Below are 6,129 nucleotides of genomic sequence, written 5' to 3'. Positions count from 1 at the left end.
CTTTTGTGACCAAAATTGCTAATTTCCATACAGTTGCAATTTATTTTTCATTAGTAACTTGGAAATACTTTTTTTCATTCACCAGAGCGCTCAAAAACTTGAATTTTGCCATTTTTTGGCATATTTTTGTGTACGCCCTCTATTGGTGGAAAGTAACATGTCAAGAATTTTTTTATTTTTTGATCTCTATTTTTAATTAAGAAAAAAATTATTTAAAGTGTCAAATTTAAATAAGAGCCAAGATGTATATATAATAGGTGTAAAGGAAACTGTAAGTGTAAAAAAATCAGGGGTTTGCCCCAAACAAAAAGAGAAAATGAGCCAAACATTGCCACCCTTATTTTGCCACACATGGAGATACAACTTGACTGAGAACGAGACATAACCTTGTTCATTGAATGAGTGGCCAAGTCAGGCCATGCCAACATCGAGCGAGACGCGACGTCGACGGCGAAGCCTAATTGTGTGTATGCGTAAGAAGCTTGGACAAGTACAGTGCGAAAGGGGTAAATTAAGGGCCGCGGAACGTTTTTCAAAGTGGGGGGCGGGGAGGGGGGGGGCCTTGCTGACCATGCCAAAAAAAACAATCATATGGTCATTTTGTACACGGTTTAAAAAAAGTGGGGCGGGATGAAGCCCCGGCCCCCCGGCCGCTGTAAAGGGGCAGCACCAGCCAGGATAATTCCATCTGTCATTTCCCAGAAACATCTGAAATATATTCATTTATGATTTTATAAGGGTTTTAGGGGAGCGTTGCCAACTTACGCCTAGGGTAATCAGTCATAGTTAATTATAATCAATTTATTACATGGTGGACATTGGGGAATAATGCAACGATCGCAGAGACTGACTCCAACCCCAAGAACCTTCTGATCTGGAGATTCTCGCGCCTGGATCTGATCAGCTAGCAAACTGGGGCCTGTTGCATGACGAGATGAGCGATACGTAGGAACGTCCTAGGACCATTCTTCCGAGATAGGAAGATTGGCGACAAATCAGCGCTTTCCGTTTCACGAAGGCAATTTTGTCTTCCAAGTCCGCGACATCGTTTTATATCGATAGTATCGGAAAAATATTTAGTCTTCATCGTCACCTGAACCTTTTATTTCGGAATGACGAGTTTTCTTAAAATCATTTATTTCAATAAAAAGAGATCAAATGATGTTTTATTTATTACTGATTGTAGAATTGATGTATGGAGCTTACTTTATGAGGTAAAAAGAGAAAAAACTTTAAAGATTCACAAACATAACTGAAGAAAATCGAAATTTTCATTATTTCCCTTATTTAGAACACGGTGTCCTTTTAAAGACACCTTTCATTGATATTTCAACGAAAGAGACCCTTGCCCGATATAAAAATTGATTTAACTTAGTAATTTAGACATTTTAGTAGTTCAATATTCTATATTTTATAGAATACTTATATATGATGACAGTTTTGCAAATTATGCGTTAATATGTTATTTGTTGAGGTAAAAATCGGGTTTGAATGGTGTAAACAAAATCAACAGTGTCTGATTGTATGAGACTAAAAAGGAAAATATGAGAGGCTGCGTGTGAAATATGTAATTTATTTATTTTATTTGTTAGATATAACGTAAGAAATACAAATGTGAGTGTTTAGAGTATAAACATACCTCAGTTGCATGATGAGTATCCGAAGACAATGGAAATATGAACATTGCTGCAAACATGGCCAAGTGAATAAAGTAATGCTATGCAATAATAATTAAAACATAGAAAAAGCTGTGTAATCCGCAATGGAAAAAATACCGTTAACCGGAAATAATGCTAAAAATTACAACGATCATAAACGTTGGTCATATTTAAAGTTGATCACTGAATTAATGGAAGTTTATATAAGAATATAAGATTTAAGAATATACAAAATATATATGACTTACGTGATTCTTTTGGGGCCTACCCTGCGATTTGAAATGCGCCTCTCCGTATGGACTTTTCCTAATCTATTCTTTGTGAACTTATCTTCATTTATATGATTGTGATGGATTTGTAAGCTATGGGCCTAATCTGTATCTTAAATTCAATTAGCTATTTCTGCAGATCTTTGTTTTGTTGCATCTCAAGTTATCCCAAATCCATTCAAGAATTAATTTTCATTGATTATAATCGAGCTCATAAAAAAAAATCATTATAATGAAAATGAATAAAAATAAATGATTTAGCATGTTTAACATCTTAGTTTTGTGTCTTTTTTGCTCAACGCTATGAACACGTTTTTTACTTACATAATTACTTTTTAAGAAATTTGTTTTCATGTTGTATAATATCTATATTGAGAAAGCATAAGGAGTCAGAGAGGGAGTGCATCCCATTTCATAGTTCAAGTTTATTTATTTTTTAATGGAAAAGGGGTGGTGGTAGGACGTATAGGGAGAATAAAAGAAAACATATTTTGAAAATATTTGGGCTTACATTACCCTCAGAGAAGTTAAAATGACTTCCGTTTTGGTCGTCTTGTCGACCTGAAAAGTGATGACAACTAGCCCCCATGTAAAAAATAACTTGGCGCCATCCCAGATAAAACGCATCAACCCCCTAAAAAATATGTTTAAAGGTGATATGTCAGCTGTGTGGCTTGCCGTAACCGCATTTTCTCTCATTGCCGACGGTGGCGGGCGGTGTGTAAAGAAGATCATGCCTACGTAGGACATGTCTGGAGGTGTCTTTCCAAGGACCATTCTTCGTATCGCCCAAATCGGCTTTGTGAAACAGTTGAGCGATATCTCGTTCTTACGTAGAACGGTTCTACGAAAGACCATTTCATGCAACAGGCCCCTGGAGACTCCAACTTGAGTGCGCGAAGCGCACATCACGAGCGCGGTCTCGCTAAAAGGACACAGGAAGCTCTAGGGTTCCCTGGGTGACGCGCTCCCTGGGTAGGGTTCTAGATGCTCTATCTCTCATGCTATATCTCAGGCTAATTTTTCAATATATGATGGCACCAGTGGCGTAATGTGAGCCAAAAAATTTGAGGGGGCTATATATATGGCGTATCGCGTAAAATTAATAAAAAGTTGTGAGCGAGCAAGCAAAAATCATAACATTTTCATTATAAAAATCCAACTTTTTGATAGACTTTGACAATCATCATATTGAAAAATTATATCATATTTCATCATATTTCACCCTTTTCTCTCTTGTTCTTGGTCGTTTTTTGTTGGGGAGCTACATCTTAGGATGGAACCATAAAGATATGAAAATTTGAATTAGTTTAAAGAGGTGTTTAGGCGGGAGAAAGATGATTTTAACTGCATGAGCAGGAGATAATCAAGCGGGAAACACAGGGCCTGGGCGGGAGATATTAAATTTCAAGGCGGGAGACAGGGAGATTTCGCGAAAATGGGCTTTCAGCGGGAGAGTTGGAGTCTCTGCGATCGATCAGGGCAGGCTCCCCAACCATTGGCCCATCCACCGGAGGGGGGGGGCACTTATTTTGGCGAGTGGATACCATGCGCGACCAAAAAAAAAAAACACGTGAAAGGGTGTCTTTTTCAGGACACGTTACGTACGTAACGTGATAGGGTGTTAAAAACACAAAAATAATGAAGAAAGGGTATTTATTTCGCTAGGAAAGTTACTTGTTTAGGGTCAAATTTTCGGGGATGATAAAACAAAATTAAAATGTTATAATAAAGGATGTCCTTTTTGCCCCAACACTACGTGTTTAGAGTCCAATTTGCGCGAGGTGTGGAAGGCGGGGTCGTACTAAATCAAATGATTGTGTAAAGGTAAAACCGACGACCAAAGGACCCGTGACAAAACAATAAAATATTCCTGTACTTGTTTAGGGGTTCGTTTCAGGGAATATTTGCCAAGAGTATATTGTTTCCAATACTTGTTAAAGGTAGGGTTTCACACGCCAATATTTTTTAAGGGGTGCATTTTCAGAATACGAAAATTACGTGTTTAGGGTGCTCATTTTCGAGACTCCATGGTCGCGCATGGTATCCACTCGTCAATGGAAGTGCCCCCCCCCCCCCCGGGGGGGCATCCCCACGAGTAGTCTTTCGCTCCAATACAAACAAATCCGGGAAACAAATACACAGCTCATGGAAACTGAGAAGGCGGTCCCCGCCCTAACAAGCTTAATTAACTTTATTATTTTGCACCCCGGGCTCCATTTATAGCACCTATACTTCTAATTATTTTTAAAAGCTGCCAACGAGCTAGTCATAATTTTTATGTTGAAATCACCCATGACATAATATCGTTAATTCTTTTCGTGTGATATTGCTTCGATCAAGACAGGATTCCAATTTCGAAAATAATTTATGTTATATAGTGATGTTATTTGGTGGTATATAGACTACACCGACTAATTTGTTATTATTGTTATCATCAATAATTTATATGGATAACGATTCTATACCTTCAAGTTGAATGTCATGTCTTATTTTGGAATGTAAATCATTATGAATATAAAAAGCGACACCCCGGGCCTCCCATTCCACGTTTACGATCGATCACTATATATTTGAGTGTACCATGCAGGCCCGGCATGTAGGTTTCTGACATGGCGAGTAAGTATTCAATAGATTAAAAACTCACTGAGTATCAAATAAATCTTGCAAGCTTCTGATATTTATATCCGGGGGGGGGGACACTTACATTGACGAGTGGATACCATGCGCGACCAAAAAAAAACACGTAAAAAGGATGTCTTCTTTTTCACGATAGGGCACGTTACGTACGTAACGTGATCAGGGGGTTAAAAAAAACACAAAAATAATGAAAAAAGGGTATCTATTTCGCTAGGAAATGTTTAGGGTCGAATTTGCGGGGATGATAAAAACAAAATTAAAATGTTTTATATATAAGGGATGTCCTTTTTGCCCCAACATTTCGTGTTTAGAGTCCGATTTGCGCGAGGTGTAGACAGAGGCGTCGATCCATTTTTCAGATTGGGGGGGGGCAAAATAATGGCACTCGATCACACAAACACACACATATGCCTATATATATGTGTACATATATATATGTATATATACACACACACACACACACACACATATATACATATATATCTCACCAGCAGATTAATGCGAGCGCGAAGCGCGAGCTGAAAATTTTGATATTTCGATCTGAAAAAAAAATTGAGTTTAATGGACGTTTTTAATAAAGAACAAGATATATATATCCAACAAAAAAAATAATGCAAATCGAAGTGGGAGTTCTTTTGAAATTTAGAGCTGAAATTTTTTGATATTCCAATCTGGAAAGTGGACATTTTGAGCACGATTTTAGACGAAGAACGAGTTGTGTATCTCAATCTCGCTTGCTGATTTCTGTGTAACATTACAATCTTATTTTATTTTTAGCACATGCGGAATTATTGGGGGGGGGGGCAAAATGATATGTTTGCCCCCCCCAATATTTTCATTGGTGGGGCGATCGCCCCCCCCCCCTGCCCCCCATAATCGACGCCTCTGGGTTTAGACGGTGGGGTCGTGTACCAAACCAAATACGGTAAAGCCGACGACCGAAGGATCCGTAACAATAAAACATTCCTGTAGGCCTACTTGTTAAGGGGTTCATTTCAGTGAATATTTGCCAAGAGTATCGTTTAGTTTCCAATACTTGTTAAGGGAAGAGTTTCACACGCCAATACTAAGCCTTGTTAAATGTTAAGGGGTGCATTTTGAGAATTACGTGTCATTTTAGGGTGCTTTTCGAGACCATGATGGTCGCGCATGGTATCCACTCGTGAATTGAAGTGCCCCCCGGGATTTATATGCATAAAGCTATAAGTCTATAATGGAAAACAATATACGCGCGTACCCCCTGGGAAAATCCTGGGGGTGCTTCAGCATCCCCGCTTCCCAGGCCAGGTCAATCAACCCACATCTATGACTCGGGCGACTTTCTTCTACTGTAGCAACCCTCATCTACTTTTATAACTAATTAGGATCCTCATCTACATGAACTGGCGCTGGCGACCCTCATCTACTGTTATGACTGGAGATCGACTCTTTTATTTTGTGCTGTCGTGGCGGATTTAATCAAACAAATAAGTATATCTGCCCCTTCATCACATTGCTTTATCATCAGGAGTTGAAAATATATAGGTGTATTTTCTCCAGAATCTTCATATTTAGACAAATTA

The sequence above is a fragment of the Lytechinus variegatus genome, chromosome 3 (genome assembly GCF_018143015.1).
Source record: "Lytechinus variegatus isolate NC3 chromosome 3, Lvar_3.0, whole genome shotgun sequence".
In the NCBI taxonomy this organism is placed as follows: Eukaryota; Metazoa; Echinodermata; class Echinoidea; order Temnopleuroida; family Toxopneustidae; genus Lytechinus; species Lytechinus variegatus.
Note: the sequence above shows the minus strand (reverse complement) of the source record.